Source organism: Hordeum vulgare, chromosome 7H, assembly GCF_904849725.1.
Source record: "Hordeum vulgare subsp. vulgare chromosome 7H, MorexV3_pseudomolecules_assembly, whole genome shotgun sequence".
NCBI lineage: Eukaryota > Viridiplantae > Streptophyta > Magnoliopsida > Poales > Poaceae > Hordeum > Hordeum vulgare.
The window spans coordinates 15,520,317-15,542,119 of NC_058524.1; the positions used below are offsets into that span (position 1 = coordinate 15,520,317).

At 41.0% G+C, this 21,803-nt stretch overlaps 1 non-coding gene across 1 annotated transcript; it reads right to left on the bottom strand.

Moving 5' to 3' along the window:
• Nucleotides 1–15,417: 15,417 nt before the first annotated feature.
• LOC123414457 lies at nt 15,418–15,556 on the bottom strand. Its single transcript, XR_006614421.1, has one exon. It is a non-coding gene; the product is annotated as a small nucleolar RNA Z247 (small nucleolar RNA).
• Between the last annotated feature and the right edge of the window lie 6,247 nt (nt 15,557–21,803).

Here is a 21,803-nt window from a genome sequence, read left to right on the forward strand (position 1 = left end):
GTTGTTTGTTAGCAACTCTTTCCCTAACAAAGTGAAAATCTATCTCAATATGTTTAGTTCTTGCATGAAAGACAGGATTGGCTGACAGATATGTGGCACCACTAGTGGGGACGGGGCCTTTAGCCCCTGCCCGTAAGGGGCTTTAGTCCCGGTTCACCAACCGGGACTAAAGGGGCGGGACTAAAGGCCTAACCTTTAGTCCCGGCCCTGCTACAATCCGGGACTAAAGGTGCTCCACGTGGGCGCCTCGTAGCGCCCCAGGGGCAGGCCCTTTAGTCCCGGTTTGTTACACGGACCGGGACTAAAGATTTTCAGATTTTGCTGGTTTTTGGGTTTTTTTTTGAATGAAATTATTTTTGGGTTTTAGGGTTTTAGGGTTTAGGTGCTCGGGAGGTTAACGTGATGCCTCGTTTGGTGTTCGGGAATTAGTTTTCATATAATTTAAATAGAAATAATTATGCATATATATATATAAGATTAACTTATCTTACAAGCGAGCATATATATACAATTATATGGAGATCTGAATTATCGGGACTAGAGCCCGTCTATTCGATTACATGGACGAACATCAGTAATGGCCCCTAGTTACACTAAATCGTCCTTTGTCATCTATAGCTTCCGTCCTCAGAAATCCCGCAAGCTCCTCTGCAACAGCAATCGCGCGTTGCTCTGGTAGGACCTTTGTCCTCATGGCCGTGTGCTATATAAGAAGAGGAGATGAATATGAATATCAATCATGATAATAAAGAATGACGGGTAAAAATAGAGGTGTGAATGTTCATTGCTTACGTCGAATCTGTGATCCTTGAGCTCAAAGGTAAACGTGCGAATGGTCTCGCAAACATAGTATCCGCATAGATGCGTTCCCCGTGGCTGCTGGTCGCACTTTATGAGAATAGAATATATATAATCAAAATAACAATCTAGCATCATAAATGTATTGAAAATTAATAGAAGTATATCATACTACTACTTACCTGAGCCGCTCTAAAGGTCAGCTTCTCAGGAAAGTTACCGGGAGTCACGTACTTGAACCGCTTCCAAACCCTGCCCGACAAGGATAATGATTTGCTAAGTTTTTCATTAATTGATATATCAGAAAATCATAGAAAGAGACCGATAGAGCGCAAGAATGATTAAAATTACCCTTGGAGCATGTCCTGCAGGCTTTGGAACTGTTCCAAGGGTCTCGATAATGGGTCGAAGGCATCAACTCTTCCCTTATCAATTTGAATGTCCAACAGAATCCAATGGAAGCTGCACATGTATATATATATATATATGTATATGTGTGTGTGTGTGTGTGTGTCAGTAACTTATCAATTACACTTATAAGTGAATGGACACAACAGAGTAAAGAGCCTCACCTGAAGTTGTATGGAAACAACATGTGGTCACAGAAATTTTGATCTATTAGAAACCTTAGAAGGTTTTCCTCCGTCTCCTTGGGTTTATCAGTTAGCGTCGCTATATGTATTTTATCTGGGTCAATAAACCCAATATTTAGGATGGTCTTACTTTTACAATCCAGAATCTTCATTCTGCATAATAGAGTACAAGTTATATATAGAAAATGAATTGAAATAACTAAACAAGTTATATGTAGACAACGAATTGAAAAACTTACAGACAATAGCAACTCATAAGCGATTTGTCGAGGGCGTCGCCATTGTACATCTGGAAGAGTTCATCAAAGTCGATATGGATTTCTTCGGAGCGGCCGTAGTACTCCCGTGGGACACTCAGCACGATCATCGTTCTCCCATTCTTTGATTCACTTAAGTACCATTGATGCAAGTAACGCATATTTGTTGGGAGATCATCTTTGCTGACCAAAGGCTCTCCCATGACAAACCGTGGCTTAGGGGCTACCACAGCCTTGGGTATCCTGTCGTCTTGGGAAGCCAGCAAATCTTCAACCGAGATACCACATTCAGCCGCCAACTCCTTTGCTCTTTCAAAAGGTTGCCCCTGCACCGGAGGGGGAACATTCTCGGTTAACACCTTGAGGGGTGGGATCAACTGTTTGGCCTGTTGTCCAAGCTGAGGAACGTCTGATTTTTTTATTGCTTGTAGTTGAACTTGATTTGCTCCCACTTGCACTTGCACGTGAGCTGCTCTTTTTCACTTCCTTCTGCAATGTGCATGTATAGTCATCAGGCTTATAGTGTAAGTCATACTGTGATGGAAGGGTTATGAAGTCTTTTGCCCATGCTATTTGCTTCTCGGTGTATTCCGGGCGGGGCTCGGGTTCCTTCTTTTTCATCTGCGCATCATGATGTTCCTTTGCTATCCTGACGTTTTCCTCGGGGGTACGATCATAAGGTATGATAGGAAGATTAGCATGAGGTACCTTTGGGAGGGGCGACCGTTTGCACTTTTGGGGGCTCCGTCGCTTAGGAATCATCGGCGGAGCGTTCTTGGTGGCACGCTTCCACTTAGTATCCTGTGCGGGCGGCGGCGGAGACGGACGACCCAAGTCCGGCGGCGGTGATCGAGATGGACTCGTGTTGTGCTGGCCGACGTCATGTGGAGGGCTTGGAGGTAATGGAGGTGTAGGTGACCCGCGACGACTCGGAGGCGGTGTTGTCCTTGGGGCCGAGCCTGGAAGCTTGATGTAGTTCTTGTCCCATAGGATGACTCCACCCAGTACTTCTCCGAGTGTCCTCTCATCTTCGGGTCCAGCTATGTCGAGCTCCATATCATGAAACCCCGTCATGATTTCATCCACCCCGACTTTAGCAAAGCCAGCTGGAATCTCACGGCCATGCTAGCGTGCATCAGGGCCAGAAGGTAAAGCTTGTCCGACGGCCACCTTCATGGATATGTTCTTGAATTTCTGATGGAGTTCACATGATGTTGACTCCTTGATTCCATCCACGGGGTAGCCGGGACCGCCCTCTATCATTCTTCGTGCATCATCGGGCGGGGCCTCAGATTCAGCCAGGCTGCTTTTTCGCTTAGATGGGGCGCCGATAATATCAAGTGCAGGATCTTCCTGGCGCGGTACTCCTCTAAGCTCATCAATCTGCTTCTGTTGCTCGTTAATCCTGGCAAGCAACTGGTTGAACTTGTCATTCTCCTCATCCTGCTGCCGCTTCTTTGCTCTCTCTCGGCTTCTGTAAGTGTCTTGGTCTCTGGCAAACCCAAGCCACCACGGGTAAGAAGGACCGAAGCCTCGCGTTCGTCCTCCATGTTCGTCATTGCCGAGGACCAGTGTGAGCAAATCTTTATCTCTATCTGCAGTGAACTTTCTTTTTCCCTCCTTAATTTCTTTTACTATCCTTTTCCAATTCTCCCTGGGTATCCTAAGACCGTCATTGCAGATGAGGTCCCCTGTTCTTTCGTCGTACGACCCACCATGCGCAAGGAACCAATTTCTTGCTCTCAATTCCCACTCATCATGGAGTGGTTCAGGTACGATGCCTTTATCTAGCAGATCTTGCTCTTTCTTATCCCACTTTGGGATGGCAGTCTCATAGTCCCCTGGCCCCAGCTTGTGATGATATTTCTTCTTGTCGGCATTTATCTTGTTCTTTTCTGATAATGCCTGGGCATCTTCTGAATCCTTGTACTCATGAAATGCCTTCCAGTGATTCGCCTGCTTGGCTAGATACCCCTCGAATACTAGCACTTTCTTTGTCTTCAGATAGTTTTTCCATAGATTCTTCTTCCAGCTACGGAACAGTTCGGCCATCTTCTTCAGAGTCCACTGCTTGACTTTGGCCCTAAGTTTGTCTGCGGCGTCTTCATTCTCACATTCTGGCAAGTTGAAATGTGACATGAGATCATTCCAAAGATTATCTTTGTACCTTTCGGCGACATAGTCACTATCGGCTGCCCCTTTGCGCTTGTTCCACTCCCGAACGCTGATCGGGACGTGATCCCTAACAAGAACTCCACATTGCTTCTTGAATGTGTCAGCAGCATTCTTAGGAAGCTTGGGTTCACCCGTAGGCAATATCACCTCAAAGGTGTAATGCGTCCGTGCATCCTACTTTCTAGTCGGGCCTCGTTTCGTAGTTTTGCTCGATGTGGAGGCCTAAGAGGGAGAAACATTTGTCAAATGAATGTATATGTATACAATATAGAGCTATCTCCAATATTTTTCACATATTACAAGTGATTGTCGAACTTCATATGTATACCTCGCCGGACTTTATTATTTCTTCACCGGCTTCTCCATCAGTGGAGCTATCACCTTCTCCGTCATTGGACCTATCTCCTGCCCCATCGGCTTCATCTTCGTGTCGCTCGACCTCCATTCCAACGTCGTGGTTTAGATATGACGACGGAGATTCAGCTGGTTCAACGTCGGGGCCGTCTTTGATTATATCTTCGAGAAGTTCTTCCTCTTCGAGGTTCCTGATATGTGGATCCATAGTTCTGCAAAAAATGGATTCTCTTAACCTTTGTACCAAAAAAGAATTATTCTATCAGGAACTCCGTTCCAAAACAACTTTAGTCCCGGGTCATGGCTCCACCCGGGACTCCTAGATTTCTGCATAGTATTCAAAGTAGGAGTACTTTTCCAATTTGAGCATTCAATAAGCAAAACCAAATCGTAAAATAAAGTAGTATTAAAATTAGCATGCATTCAATTATAAGCAAATACATCATCTCTTTTGTCCGTACATCGTCGAATATTATCACTAATACTCCTCGAATACTATCATACATATAGCATCACTGATACATCTAGAACCGTAGCGCCCGACGGGTATCGACGCGGGCGGTGGACACCCAAAGAGAAGGAACCATCACAGGATCATAGCTCCAGTGGGATCCCCGAAGAACCTGCCAGGTATGCTCGAACCTGCCCTCCAACGCAACCATGTAGCGACGGACGTGCTCATCCTCCTCGCTGACACGGTGACGTACCATCTCCGCGGTGTCCGGAAGCCTCAGCACCCTCACTGGCCCACGTGACCGCCACCAAACAAGGATCGGGTCAACGACGGACTGGCTCCTCACCAACCTACGCCCCCCGGAAGGTAGCACCTCCCAATACCAGCCGGGCGGAGCCCAGTCCCGGACAGGGCCCCTCCGATCAAGCAGGTGTCGTCCGCCGAGTCGACGACGAGGATGCGGGATAGGCATCGTAAAATGAACTATAAGAATAAACTAGTTCTATTAATTTTCTTGCTAAAAATAAACTATTAACACTTAAGCATATACAATGGCAAAATTAAACTATTAACACTTATTTTCATTTTTCTTCTCCTCCTCTTCTTTTCTTCTCTTCTCCTCCTCTTCTTTTCTTTTCTTCTCCTCCTCTTCTTTTCTTCTTTTCTTATACACTATACACTATATACACTATAGCAAAATTCCTCCTCTCCTTATACACTATACACTATATACACTATACACTTAAGCATATACACTATACAATATACACTTTTTCTTCTTTTCTCCTCCTCTTCTTATTTTCATTTTTCCTAATCTTATTTTCTTATTTTTGTTCATATTTCTTCTTCTTGTAACCCTAACCTAATTCTAAATATTACTAACCCTAATAATCTAGCACAAACCTAATAACAATAGGAATTAAATGACAAAAAAAATCTTTTTCTTTTTCTTCTTTTCTTCTCCTTTTTCTTCTTTTCTTCTCCTTTTTCTTTCTTTCTTCTCCTTTTTCTTCTTCTCTTCTCCTTTTTCTTCTTTTCTTCTCCTTTTTCTTCTTTTCTTCTCCTTCCTTTTCTTCTTCTTTTCTTCTCCTCCTCTTCTTATTCTCTTCTTCTAGTTCTCCTCTTCTTCTATTTTTCCTCTTCTTCTCCTCTCCTCCTCTTCTTTTCTTCTTTTCTTCTCCTTTTTCTTCTTTTCTTCTACTGGCCGGAGTGTTGGGGAGGAGGGGACGGGGGGCTTACCGGCCGGAGGTGTCGACGGCGCGCGGCGAGGAGGACGGCAGGCGGCGGCGAGGAGGACGGCGGGCAGCCTGACGGCGTCGTCGAGTTCATCGATGTGCCGCACCAGGCAGGAGAACGAGAGGAAGAAGAAGAGAAATGGACGATTTGGGTTGGAATTTTTCGAAGTCCCGCTTATATAGGTGGATCTATAGTCCCAGTGCGTGGATCGAACCGGGACTAAAGACCCCCTTTAGTCCCGGGTGGATCCATGGCCCGGGACTAAAGCCCCTCGTTTCCCGCCTCCTCGCCTGTCGAAAAGGGGGTCTTTAGTCCCGGTGCGGAGCTCCAACCGGGACTAAAGGGGGGTCTTTAGTCCCGGTTGGAGCCATGCACCGGGACTAAAGCCCCTCCTCGGCTGCACGACAAGTTTAGTCCCACCTTGCCCAGCGAGGGGGACTAACACTTGTTTATAAGCCCCGTCGCAGCTTCTCCATCGAGCTCCTCTCTAAAGCAGGCTTACGGGCCTAAACTCACTGAAAATTGAAACTATATTCGAAATTATAGAGAAAATCCAATCTAAATTCACAAGAGAAAATTTTAGATTGAATTTTCTCTATGATTTAGAATATAGTTTCAATTTTTTTCTATTTTCATAATTAATTATTTTGACTATCCAAACTATTATCTATTTTGTTATTTTCAATTAAAAACTATGTTTATTAAAAATTCTTTTTGCATATTTGAGAATTTGACAAAACTATGATAATGAAAAGTGTTTGAAATTGAATAAATAATGCAAAACTATTTTCTATTTTCATAATTAATAATTTTGACTATCCAAGCTATTATCTATTTTGTTATTTTCAATTAAAAACTATGTTTATTAAAAATTCTTTTTGCATATTTGAGAATTTGACAAAACTATGATAATGAAAAGTGTTTGAAATTGAATAAATAATGCAAAACTATTTTATATTTTCAAAAGTAATTATTATGACTATCCAAACTATTATCTATTTTTTTATTTTCAATTAAAAACTATGTTTATTAAAAATTCTTTTTGCATATTTGAGAATTTGACAAAACTATGATAATGAAAAGTGTTTGAAATTGAATAAATAATATAAAAATATTTTCTATTTTCAAAAGTAATTATTATGACTATCCAAACTATTATCTATTTTGTTATTTTCAATTAAAAACTATGTTTATTAAAAATTCTTTTTGCATATTTGAGAATGACAAAACTATGATAATGAAAAGTGTTTGAAATTGAATAAATAATGCAAAACTATTTTCTAGTTTCAAAAGTAATTATTATGACTATCCAAACTATTATCTATTTTGTTATTTCAATTAAAAACTATGTTTATTAAAAATTCTTTTTGCATATTTGAGAATTTGACAAAACTATGATAATGAAAAGTGTTTGAAATTGAATAAATAATGCAAAACTATTTTCTATTTTCAAAAGCAATTATTATGACTATCCAAACTATTATCTATTTTGTTATTTTCAATTAAAAACTATGTTTATTAAAAATTCTTTTGCATATTTGAGAATTTGACAAAACTATGATAATGAAAAGTGTTTGAAATTGAATAAATAATGCAAAACTATTTTCTATTTTCAAAAGTAATTATTTTGACTATCCAAACTATTATCTATTTTGTTATTTTCAATTAAAAACTATGTTTATTAATAATTCTTTTTGCATATTTGAGAATTTGACAAAACTATGATAATGAAAAGTGTTTGAAATTGAATAAATAATGCAAAACTATTTTCTATTTTCAAAAGTAATTATTATGACTATCCAAACTATTATCTATTTTGTTAATTTCAATTAAAAACTATGTTTATTAAAAATTCTTTTTGGATATTTGAGAATTTGACAAAACTATGATAATGAAAAGTGTTTGAAATTGAATAAATAATGCAAAACTATTTTCTATTTTCAAAAGTAATTATTATGACTATCCAAACTATTATCTATTTTTTTATTTTCAATTTAAAACTATGTTTATTAAAAATTCTTTTTGCATATTTGAGAATTTGACAAAACTATGATAATGAGAAGTGTTTGAAATTGAATAAATAATGCAAAACTATTTTCTATTTTCAAAAGTAATTATTTTGACTATCCAAACTATTAACTTATTATTTTTTTGAGCTAGTTGACCCTGATATTGAAAAGCACTACAAATGAACTCTGAAAATGTTGAAAGTTGGCATGCTATCATTATTTCACCCACATAGCATGTGTTAAAAAGTTGCGTGGGCTACGACAAAAACTGGATGCACCTCATGTACAAAACAGACAATCTCTCTCGAAGTATGAGCGTTTCGAAAGAGAACTCATCTCTTACAAAGGGATTTCATTTTTTTGAACTTATTTGAACTCCATACTTTTTGTGTGTTCAAAATGCACCATTCAAAAGCACATCACAAAATTTCAACAATTTCTGACTTCATTTGGTATTCTTCGTGCATTTACTTATTTTTTTGAGCTAGTTGACCCTGAAATTGAAAAGCACTACAAATGAACTCTGAAAATGTTGAAAGTTGGCATGCTATCATCATTTCACCCACATAGCATGTGTTAAAAAGTTTGAGAGGGCTACGACAAAAACTGGATGCACTTCGTGTACAAAACGGACAATCTCTCTCGAAGTATCAGGGTTTCGAACGAGAACTCATCTCTTACAAAGCGATTTCATTTTTTTGAACTTATTTGAACTCTATACTTTTTGTGTGTTCAAAATGCACCATTCAAAGGCACATCACAAAATTTCAGCAATTTCTGACTTCATTTTGTATTCTTCGTGCATTAACTTATTTTTTTTGAGCTAGTTGACCCTGAAATTGAAAAGCACTACAAATGAACTCTGAAAATGTTGAAAGTTGGCATGCTATCATCATTTCACCCACATAGCATGTGTTAAAAAGTTGAGAGGGCTACGACAAAAACTGGATGCACTTCGTGTACAAAACGGACAATCTCTCTCGAAGTATCAGCGTTTCGAACGAGAACTCATCTCTTACAAAGGGATTTCATTTTTTTGAACTTATTTGAACTCCATACTTTTTGTGTGTTCAAAATGCACCATTCAAAGGCACATCACAAAATTTCAACAATTTCTGAGTTCATTTGGTATTCTTCGTGCATTTACTTATTTTTTTGAACTTATTTGAACTGAAGACTTTTTGTATATATATGTGGTCGAAATGCATGATACCATGAAGTTAGAAAGGGCTAAACCATTCAAAAGTAGCAAATGAAGTTAGAAAGGGCTAAACCATTCAAATTTGGAAACTATAATGGCACAAACAGAAACTAGACATATATAAATTGGTCCAAGCAGTACATGATACTAGTCCAAACAGTACATAATAATAGCTACCATAGATATATATACAAGTGTTCGACGTTGAGAACACTACTCGTTTGAATCGTCTGAATCAGAATGTCCACCTTCCTCGAGGTGACGCTGGCCATAGTTGACGACTCGAATCTTGCGGTACAACTCGTATGAAACGTATGCATCTTTTGCTGCATACTCAATGTTGATAGGATCAAGTGGGGCCTTCTCCCAAAGTTTGTGCTGAGACTTTGGGAAACTGGTGTTCATATCACCATATTCCTCGTCGATCAAGGCAACTGCCATATGAGCCATCGAAGTCCTGACATGTCGAAGCCTGAATACCGTTTGGAGATCAATGAGGCAACCAGTTGGTATCTCAATACCGAAGCTGTACCTCATCTTCAGCTTGTCGTTCCTTATGTCAACGGTAGCAAAAGTGATGCCGCTGCGAAAGAAGTCCATGAGTTCTGGACAATGCTTGTCACTACTGCAACAGAAACAAATTAAAATGGAACAAATGTTACATACTGCCGCAATAAGGAAACATGTTTCACTACAACTAAAGAGAAAATTATCTTTAGGATTCAAATAGAACATATGCAATGGAACCTAGAGAGATCACTATAGCTATCCAATGGAACGTAGAGAGATCACTAGCTATATGCAATTTTCATGACTATGACATATCATATTGCTATCCAATGGAACCTAGAGAGATCACTAGCTATATGCAATTTTCATAACCTTGGATCAAAGAACACCGCATAAAATTGTATCACTACAACTATGATTTCAATGGAACATATTGAACCAATCAGATTTTTCAGATTGTGGAACACTATTCCAATCAGATTGTGTTCCCTTCAACTAATCAAAATTGTTTCACTACAACTATTTGAAGCGAACCAACTATGATTCCAATGGAACATATTAAACACTAGTTGATTCTAATACGATTTTTCAGATTATGGAACACTATTCCAATCAGATTGTGTTCCCCTTCAACTAATCAAAATTGTTTCACTACAACTATTTGAAGGGAACCAACTATGATTCCAATGGAACATATTAAACACTAGTTGATTCCAATACGATTTTTCAGATTATGGAACACTATTCCAATTAGATTGTGTTCCCCTTCAACTAATCAGAATTGTTTCACTACAACTATTTGAAGGGAACCAACTATGATTGAAACAAATAAACTTACAATGTCATAACCTTGGATCAATTGCTATCCAATGGAACCTAGAGAGATCACTAGCTATATGCAATTTTCATAACCTTGGATCAAAGAACACCGCATAAAATTGTATCACTACAACTATGATTTCAATGGAACATATTGAACCAATCAGATTTTTCAGATTGTGGAACACTATTCCAATCAGATTGTGTTCCCTTCAACTAATCAAAATTGTTTCACTACAACTATTTGAAGAGAACCAACTATGATTCCAATGGAACATATTAAACACTAGTTGATTCTAATACGATTTTTCAGATTATGGAACACTATTCCAATCAGATTGTGTTCCCCTTCAACTAATCAAAATTGTTTCACTACAACTATTTGAAGGGAACCAACTATGATTCCAATGGAACATATTAAACACTAGTTGATTCTAATACGATTTTTCAGATTATGGAACACTATTCCAATTAGATTGTGTTCCCCTTCAACTAACAAAAATTGTTTCACTACAACTATTTGAAGGGAACCAACTATGATTGAAACAAATAAACTTACAATGTCATTATCTTGGATCAAGGAAAGCCTCAAAACTTACCTCGCCCATTGGAAGATCAAGACATGGCGTGCGAAGCATAGTCGGATGACGGCAACACCGCGTTGATCGGCCGTGTACTCCAGATCAAGCCCCAAGAACTTCTCATGATCCATTGCGGCGTCAAGCCATTTTTCCTTCAACTGTTCAAGAAAAAACGGCACCTCCCTGCTCTCGTTCGTGTACACGACATCGAGCATGGTCATGCCATGTGCGAGCACCTTTGTAAAGCGAGTTGGCATGGTGGAAGAAGAGAAGGGAAGAAGAGAGGAGAAGAACAGAGAGGGAGAGCGAGAGAGAAGAAGAAACAGAGAAATGGCGACTGTGCTTCGGTTCGTGCTTTTCATCGCCCGAAACGACACGGGATGCAAACCGTTTGGGCCTTTAGTCCCGGGTCGTGCCACCAACCGAGACTAAAGAGGTATACCAACGGTTGCCACCATTATGGCAGGCCACGTGTTAGGCCTTTAGTCCCGGGTTGAGCCACCAACCGGGACTAAAGGGGGGATACGAACGGTTGCGACCACCACTGCCCACCGCATAGCCCTTTAGTCCCGGTTTGGGAAACGAACCGGGACTAAAGGCTCCTTACGGGCCGGGACTAAATCCTCGAGGGAGGCATTGAGAATTGGGGCGACGTGGCCGGGACTAAAGGCCCAGAGGCAGGCCGGGACTAAAGGGTCCCGGCCAAAAGCCCGTTTTCCACTAGTGCACCAAGGTTATCACACCATAGACAAGGAGCTTGAGTACTATTTATACCAAGTTCTTTTAGCAGAGACTGAACCCAAATGATTTCAGCAGTGGCATTTGCTAATGCTTTATACTCTGCTTCTGTACTTGATCTAGAGACTGTGGCTTGTTTCTTGGCACACCATGATATAAGATTGGGTCCATCTAAACATCCTGCCCAATCAGAGTCAGAGAAAGCACTGACAAGAGTGGATGATGATTTGCTAAATGTCAATCCAGTACTCAAAGTATTTCTGATATATCTGACAATACGTTTAGCAGCAGTCCAATGAACAGTAGTGGGAGCATGAAGAAACTGACATACTTTGTTAACAGCAAAAGAAATATCTGGCCTTGTGAGAGTCAAGTACTGAAGTGCACCTACCAAGCTTCTATAGTTGGTGCTATCTTCTTGATTCAAAGGATTTCCCTGTGTAAGAGATAATTTTTCAGAACTGGATAATGGGGTTGATGATGGTTTACACCCCTGCAAGCCAGCTCTTTTGACCAGATCAGTTGCATATTTTTCTTGAGAAAGATGGAGATCATTTCCATGTCTCTTCACCTCAATACCTAGGAAAAAATGTAAATCTCCTAAATCCTTAAGAGAAAGTCAGACTTCAAATCTTTTAACAGACATGTCACTGCCTCATTGGATGAACTTGTAACAAGAATATCATCAACATAGATGAGTACAAATATGGAGGTGTTTGCCTTATTATAAATAAACAATGATGTGTCAGCCTTGGAGGGAGAAAAACCAAGTGCTTGTAGTTTGTTACTGAGTCTTGAGTACCATGCTCTTGGTGCTTGTTTTAGCCCATATATCGCTTTATCAAGCTTGCAGACATGTAGCGAAAACCTTTTATTTTCAAACCCAGGAGGTTGTTTCATGTAAACATCCTCTTCCAGAACACCATGAAGAAACGCATTCTGCACATCTAGTTGTCTAAGGCTCCATCCCCTAGACACAGCAATAGATAGAACAAGACGAATGGTGGCTGCTTTAACAACATGACTAAAAGTGTCCTCATAGTCAAGGCCATATCTCTGTTTAAAACCTTAGCAACAAGCCTAGCTTTGTAATGATCTATAGTTCCATCAGACTTCTTTTTTATTCTGAAAACCCACTTGCAATCAATCAAATTTTTACCTTGCCGTGGGGGAACTAGATGCCAGGTCTTGTTTTGGAGAAGAGCCATGTGTTCCTCTTCCATAGCCTTTCTCCAAGTTGCATTACCAAGGGCCTCATCAAGTGTGCCAGGTTCAGCTGTGGAGCAAGCCAAACCAAACTTGGTGATATTTTTGTAATTAAGAGATTTGATGACACCTTTTTGGAGACGTGTACGACGCATAGAAGGTGCAGCCTCAGCCTCATTCACATCGGGTGCAGCCACAAAAGATCCAGGACTGCCTCCGACAGCATCGCGTCCTGAGGTGGATTCTCCTGTGGCAGATGGATGCATGGAGGGATCTTCTGTGGTCGCCGAGACGTGCCTAGGTGAAGGCGCGGGGGTTATCGACGGAGAAGATCCAGGCAGAGAATCAGCAAGCGGCTGATCATTTGCTGATGATGAGCCTGAGCCTGGTCGGACCGGACCCTCTCCGCCCTGTAGGCGAGTGTAGCAGTGGCCCGCATCTGTCGGCCATCGAGCTGGAGGGGGCCGCGTGTCGGGGAAGGAGTGGCGACCCAGGCTGTCGGCCTCAGGGGGCGCCGGTGGTTGCACATGCGCCGAGGCTGATCCACTGCCGCGCTGCAGGAGCGGCGATCCCGAGGCAGATTCTCTGCCAGGCTGTTGCAGCAACGATCCCGAGGGGGATTTGCTGGCGATCGGGGGACACATAAAATATGCCCCTGTTTCGGCGAGATTTTTGCACTGTTTCTGCCGGAGTTTGTTGGGAAAGATTTCCTGCATCATCACACAGCTCATGCACACGGTTATGGGGGTTAGTCAACAGTGATTCATCACAATTATTTTCCCCTATGTCACCATTAGTAAGATGAGAGGGCAAGAGAAGAATCTCTTGGCGAAGGAGTACTCCAGCATTGGGATGAAGATCAACAAAGGGGGATTTTGTTTCGTCGAAGACCACATCTCTAGAGATGTAAACCCTACCAGTAGGAACATCAAGGCACTTGACACCTTTGTGTTGAGCACTATACCCAATAAAGACACATTGCTTGGAGCGAAACATGAGCTTTCGATTATTGTATGGTCTAAGATTTGGCCAACAAGCGCAACCAAAAACACGGAGGGAGTTGTAATCTGGTTTTGTTTGAAGGAGTTTTTCAATGGGTGTGTCATAGTTGAGGACTCGACTTGGCAATATATTTATGATATGCACGGCAGTGAGAAAGGCTTCATCCCAAAATTTAAGTGGCATGGAAGCTCTAGCAAGGAGTGCAAACCCTACTTCTACTATATGCATGTGCTTGCGTTCAGCAGACCCATTTTGTTGGTGAGCATGAGGGCATGAGACATGGTGAGATACACCAAGTTTCTGAAAGAAGGAGTTGAGTTTTTCATACTCCCCTCCCCAATCAGATTGGACAACAAGTATTTTGCTATCAAATTTTCGTTCAACAAGTGCTTGAAAATTTTGGAACACTTGGAACACCTCAGATCTATTCTTGAGGAGATAGATCCAGGAGTATTTACTATAATCATCAATAAAACTCACATAGTAGGTGTATCGACCAACTGATGAAGGGGCTGGACCCCAAACATCAGAAAAAATAAGTTGGAGTGGCTTGGTGGAAACACTTGTGGAAATTGGATATGATAATTGATGGCTCTTAGCCTTTTGACAAGAATCACAAATAGTTTCATTGCTACGCTCTCCAACATATGAGAGTTTATTGTTTCTAAGTAATCTCTCAACTAAAGAAAAAGATGCATGCCCTAAACGATCGTGCCACCAAGAGGATGAAAGCTTGGTGACGCCATATGCTTGCTTATTGAGTCTCCTAAGTTCAGGGATCAATGGATAGAGCCCTCGAACACATCTACCTCGATACAGGATTTTCTTCGTGACTGATCCTTGATAAGAAAGAAGAATGGGTGAAACTCAAGAAAAACATGGTTGTCAAGAGCTATTCGATGGACAGACAGAAGATTCATGGATGCTTTTGGGACATGCAATATTTTTCTAAGATGAATTTTTCGGTGAGGGGTTTTAATAACTGAGTGACCAATGTGACTAATCCGCATACCTTCTCCGTTTGCAGCGTGGATTTGATCACCACCTCAATACTTCTCGCGCATAGTCACCTTTTCCAGCTCTCCCATGATGTGGTTAGTGGCACCACTGTCCACATACCAGTTGGTATCAACACCGTAGGAGCCATCAGCACCGCCGGCCACCTTTTCGTCTTGGGATGAGTCGCCGTCATCCTCAAAACGGTACCAGCAGTCTTTTGCCGAGTGCCCCAACTTGCCGCAGATTTGACACTTGACAGCGTCGGGGCGAGACTTGGTGGAGGAGTTCGGGCGGGGACCCTTGGGGTTGTTGTAGGAGGGTCGCCCGCTGCTGCCGTTTGCCGCGCGAGGTGTTGTTGTTCTTCCCTCTGCGTGGCGATCCTCGGTATCGAGGGTTTCCTCCATTGCCACCGCCGCGGCCACGGGAGGCAACATTAGCAGAGGACTTGAAGCCACCGCCGTTGCCTTGGTAGAGAGCCACCCTCTGATCAAAATTACTCATCTGAGCAAAGATCTCATCGAGCGTGAAAGGGGTGGTGCGGGCGTCAAGAGCTGACACCAGGGGTTGGTATTCCATGTCGAGGTCGGCGAGGATGTGAGAGATAAGCTGATCATCATCCAGCGGCTTTCCTGCAGCCGCAAGCTCATCCTCAAGGGAACGCGTATGTGCAAAGTATGTCGCAACAGATTGTTGTCCCTTCTGTGCATTAGTTAGGGCTATGCGTATGTTGTTGATGCGGGACATGGATGTCGAGGAAAACATGCTTGCAAGCGCCGTCCAAAGCTCATGCGCATGGGTGATGGAGGTGACCTGCACAAGCACTTTCTTTGACATATCATTGTTGATATCCTAGTACCTGTTGATCCTCCCTGACCCAGATTTGATGCAGGGGGTTTGGAGACGTTTCTTCCTTCCCGTCCGCTGCCTTGCTGATGACAGTTCGGGCGGGTTCCTTTACTGATCCATCGGCATAGCCGAAGAAACCATCACCTCAAAGCTGCGACGTGATCTGTGTCCGCCAGAGCACATAGTTTGTGTGGGTAAGTCTCTCGGTGATTTGCCCATTGAGACTGACCGAGGAGAAGCTTGAGGAGGAAGACATGGTGGTGCGGTGATGGTGGTTTAGAAACTAGATGTGGTTGAAGGGATTGCTCTGTATACCATGTGGAAATAATAGGAACGTCTTACCCTGTTGGGGGCGACGGTTTCGTGTTATATAGCCAGGAGCTTATCCCTGGAGATATGCTTACAAAGGTTTAAACAATAGACTTGGAGTACAAGGAAGATAGAGATAGAAGTAGTTACATAAGATAAACATCACGGTGAACTACCTATTCGATCTAAGTCTTGATCTCCAAGATAACGTGTTGTCTAATAGACATCACTCAACCTGAAAAGATTGGCCTCTCGGTCCTAATTGGAAGAGCTCACCTGAACCTGAACGCAGTTGGACACCGAAATGTAGCTTCAACTTCTTCAAGAGCACTCTGCCAGTAAGAGGATACTAGTTTGTGTGCGTGTGGACTAGGCAAGAGGATTCTTTTTGAGATCAGGGCGAGAGGATAGTTTGGTACTCCGGCGGGGATCCTATTCCATGCGTAGGTATGTCCAACTATAAGTATGCCGGTGCTTGAGAAATGTAGAGTGTGTCTACGCGCGGCTATGCTTGGTACTCGTACACCCTGCTCCGCGGCTGCGTATATATGGGCCGGCCCAACTTAGCTTATGTCCAATTTCAAGAAGGTTCTATAACTTTTCCAAATCAGTCTCCTTCTTTTTCTTGTTTTTCCTTTTGGTTTTTTTATCTCCTTATCTTTTTTCCTTTATCTTTTAAATTTCCGTTTTTCCTTTTCTTGTTTTCATTTTTTATTTTTTCTTTCCAAATTTCACGTTTTCTTTTTGAAACCTAGAAACATTTTATCAAACCGGTGAATATTTTTTGAAATCCGAACATTTGTTCGAATCAGGTGAACATTATTTGAATTCAAAATTTGCACATCAAATTCAAAATATGTTCATCATTTTATCAGAAATCTTCATGAATTTTCTGAAAAAAGCATAATATCTAATAAATCTCATGGAATTCATTTTTTTCATAAAATAAAAGATGTTTGGAAATCTGGGTACATTTTTCAAATTGGTGATTTTTTTCGAAATACTCCCTCCGTCTCAAAATAACTGTCTCAAGCTTAGTACAATTTTATATTAGAGCCAGTACAAAGTTGAGACACTTAATTTGGGACAGAGGGAGTATGAACACTTTTTTGAATCGGGCTGAACATTTTCGAATTCATAAGTTGTTCATCGACACCAACTCAGCGCCGCTGGAACTCGGGAAGGGAACACTAGCGGAGCGGCTGCCCGTTGCGGCGGACAGGTACAAGCTGCTCGTTGCGAGGAGGCGCTATGCAAGAAGATGGACACGGGTTCCGTGGCCGCCTCCCTGGGGTTGGCCGAGCGCCATCGTTGCCCCGTGATGAGGGAGGCGTGTATGCAGTTCCTCTCTTCTCCAGGTAACCTGAATGCTGCCATGGCGTCCGATGGTTTTGAGCAGCTCAAGACAGGCTGCCCCTCTGTGCTGTTGGAGCTCCTTCTGAAGAAGAAGAAGCAGCACGGACATGTCACAACATTAATACATTCCATTACATTCTTTTCAGCTATTATTTGGAACTTGTAATTTCGTTCAGAGTCAGAAATGAAATAGAATCGATAGACTATTTCATCCATCTTTGTAATCTTTGTTCAGAGTCTGAATCAACGGGACTATTTCATCCATCCTTGTAATCTTGGTGTCATCTAAAATGCGTGTGTCTGATTGGATAGTTGTTCTTGCCTTATTCCCATTTCCATGGAGACAAATAGTGAATTCTGTGCGCAGAATAATTCCAGAATTCGGAGACAAAACCCAACAGATTCAGAGAACCTCATGAAACCTTGTAATCTTTGTTCAGAGTGAGAAATGAAATGGAATCAGCAGACTATTTCATCCACCCTTCATATTTGTATCATCTGAAATGGTGTTTCAATGGGATGTTCGTTCTTATCTGCATCCCATGTTGTGTTCCATGGAGAGAAAAAGTAAGAAAATTATGTATGCATAATTGCTTCAGAATTCAGAGGAGTAAAATTATCAGTCAGACATTCCATTGTTGTAACTTGCTTCTGAACTAAGCTTCCAAACAACTTCCCAGCAGTCCCCACTAAAGGGCAGCGAAATGACAAAATGAGAAGCCAGTGCTACCGGCTGTGCATAGCAGATTAGGTAATGGGAATATCAGTTGGGGCCAAAAGTGTTGCTTACAATTCCATCTCATACAAATTTAGGTGCATTATTTGGATGAAGTGAAGGCCTTTAGTTTTTCTAGAAGATAACAGAGCCTGATTTATATGAGAAACAACAAAGTGCGGATTTAGTGAGGAACATATTTGATGTCAGAGTGTTTAATTATCTGAATTTTTAGCCTTGCTAATCTTGATTATTCCAGTTGATTTTGCCTAAGTGCTCTTCTCACAAAAGTAGCGCCCCCTGCAATTTCACATATGACAACGTCCTCCATGCCCTTTTTGTGTTCTTAGTCATGATTGTTATGGTTGCACCTCATGAGCCATGAGTCACACTATTCTCAACCATCATGCTTACCGTGTGATTTATTCAACTGAAGTTCTAGCCATCACCCACCCTGCCTTCTTTGTATATACATCTCTAGACCATTTGCAATGCTGCTCACAGTTGGTTTTCAGGTGAGAACGTGAGAAGACATGAGGTGGCACCTTCCTTGTTTAACCTTTGTTGTGTCTCACCGACGAGCTGAGATTTTAGAAGAAACTGCAAGGAGATGTGGACCAACTACCCACTCTACCCTGTAGTGGTGCACACTTACAATTTCGGTCGTAAAACACACTACTCCAAATAAGAGCAGTCATACACCAGTTTAGGCATGATGTATGCAAATGGAGTGTAGCAAGCCGAAACTACTGGTGTATGGCATCTGAAGTGCATGAATGAGTGTGCAGAATCACAAGACGAAACACTATGGTTGACGAAAAAGAGATAGCAAGGATAGCTTGTATAGCTGTTGTTGGTGATGTGCCTGTTCAGAGTACATTTCACATTTTCTTGTGAACTACTGCATTGTTCACAACAGTAAAATGAGAGCAACCCGCATAAACCACTTTGGGCTTGATGTATGTAAATGAATCAGCAAACTCTTTGTGGAGAACCCGAAGTGCACGTGAGTGCGCATCTTGAAAAGAACATATTATTGTTTTACAATTGGTGAGAAAGAGGAAGTAAAAATCTTCACAAGGAAGGTTGCTAGATGTTCTTATACTTTCAATTTCCTTTTAGTTACTTCAGTAGTTGTTAATTGGTAGATTTCGGATTTCTTGAGATCATGTTTGCATTCAACCATCGCTTTCAAGCATGTAATCTTTGTTCAGAGTCAGAAATAAAATGGAATCAAAAGATTGTTTAATCCATCCTCCATGTTGTATATAATCTTTGTATCGTTTAAAATGTTCGTGCTTTGATGCCAAGTTTGATCCCATGTTGTATTCTAGGGAGAGAGAAAAGTAGGAAAGTCATGATGCATAATTGCTTCAGAATTCAGAGAGATAACTGAAGGAACTAGTCGAGTGAAGTTGATAACTGAACAAATCCAGAGAACTCACTCCACTTCTGGTCAAATGGTAGAGCACATTATCTAAATTATTATGTCAGTCACACTTTGCATTGTTGTAACCCAGGTGTAAAATGATAGCAATGCATGATACTTCTTGCTTCTGAACTAAAGTACCAAACAACTTCCCAGCAGTGCTCACTCGAGAGCAGAGAAATGACAGAATGAAAAGCCATTGTATTGATTCTTCTGTTACCACACATTCCTAGCTACTCAGGAAGCTGGCCGCATAGGTACAAGCTACCATTCCCTTCCGACGCCTCGTGCTCGCTCAAGGTAGCAACTGATGAGGAATCCTGCCTGAAGTCACTGGCGCCCGCCAAGCTTCAGGTTCAGGCTTATTGCCGCGCTTCCATTTAAGCAATCAAGTGATTGAGATTTTGCTTGTACACGATCAACTCTTCTGATTATTTCCCAGTTAAGGGTATGTTCAGCGCCATGGCATAGATTTTGAAGAAGTTTTTGCCCCTGTAGCAAGGTTGGAAACTGTGAGACTCATCTTGCATTGGCTGCTCAAATGGGTTGGGAAATCCACCACATAGATGTTAAATCTGCATTTTTAAATGGTGAACCGAAGGAGGAGGTCTATGTACAGCAACCACTTGGTTTTATTGTGGAAACTAAAGAAGAGAAGGTGTTGAAACTTAGTAAAGCACTGTATGGGCTGCGCCAAGCTCCTCGAGCATGGAATGCGAAATTGGATCAGACATTGACTCAACTTGGTTTTGAAAAGTGCCCGTCCGAGCATGCTGTGTACAAGAGAACCGGGCTGCTGGTAGGAGTGTACATTGATGTTCTCATCATCATGGAAGAGAATAGAGATGACATTAAAGTTTTCAAAGAGCAGATGCAAACCATGTTCAGCATGAGTGACCTTGGCTTGTTGAGTTATTACCTTGGGATTTAAATACGTCGCGGGTGCCTTAACTTGTCTAGTATTAACAATTTAGTGCCTAAACTTGCAAAATACACAATACTGATGCTATAACTTGTCTGCACGGTGCATATACGGTGCCTCGGCATGTATACCGCCGTATGTGTTGTCCGTGAGGCATGACAGCTGATGGCCAGCCCACGTGTCAGTGGGTGTAAGCCTGAGTGAAATGCATGGAGTTTTTTGTGTGTGCAGAAAACCCCCTGGAGTTCTTTTTTTTACTGAAAACCGTCTGAGGTTTAGTTAAACATTATAAATAAGCCCTTGCTTTGTATGCTAATAACAGCGGAAAAATAAAGTGCGCCGTTGTTTAGGTGAATAGAATACGCCATTGAATGGATATCCAATCTGGTATCGTTAGGTTAAATAGCACGCACGCTAGCCACGCGGACTAACAGTAAGTACTTTATGTACAACAGTTAGCTAGAAACTTATATACTCGCTCCGTCCCAAAATTCTTGTCTTAGATTCGTCTAGATATGAATGTCTTTAGTCACATTTTAGTATTTAGATACATCCATTTTTAGACAAACCTAAGACAAGAATTTTGGAAACGGAGGGAGTAGTCAACATATCGCTCTACAATTTCCATTCTATTTTTTCTAAGTTACTGTTTGTTTTTTATTACATGTTAATCTTCCCGTATATAAATACTCCATTATTGTGTATCAATATGCGATTATTGTCCATTCAGATTGTTTTTCTATATTTATTATTGTGTAGTTCGAAGAGTTATGTGGATTTAAAATAGTTCAATGTATTTTATAAAATATTGTTTAATATTTTTTGTATCTTCATTCCGGACCACAAGCACGCATAATTATTGTGTATCTTAATTGTATTTTTAGAATACACAATTATTAAAAACCAACAATATTGTATTCTGAAAACTGTTCAATGTGTATTAAAATTTATTTTGTACAAACAATATTATATATAAATGCGTTAAAACATATTTTTAGAAATATAATAATAATTTTACACAATAAATTTTAATACATGCTGAACATTGCAACATTGCATGAGATAGATGTTGTAATTTTTGAAATGCATTACGAACATTTTTTGGGAACACGTTTACAATTTGTTAATACACAGGAGAGTTGTCCTTGTTGATTTTAAAAAAAATGCACTAACAGTTTTAAAGTTTATGCCATGTAATATATTGAATAGCTCTCTCTTTTTCAAACGTGAGAATTTCTTAATATTTGTTTAATATCTACTCTGAACAACTATTCTTGTCGTAGTGGTTATAACA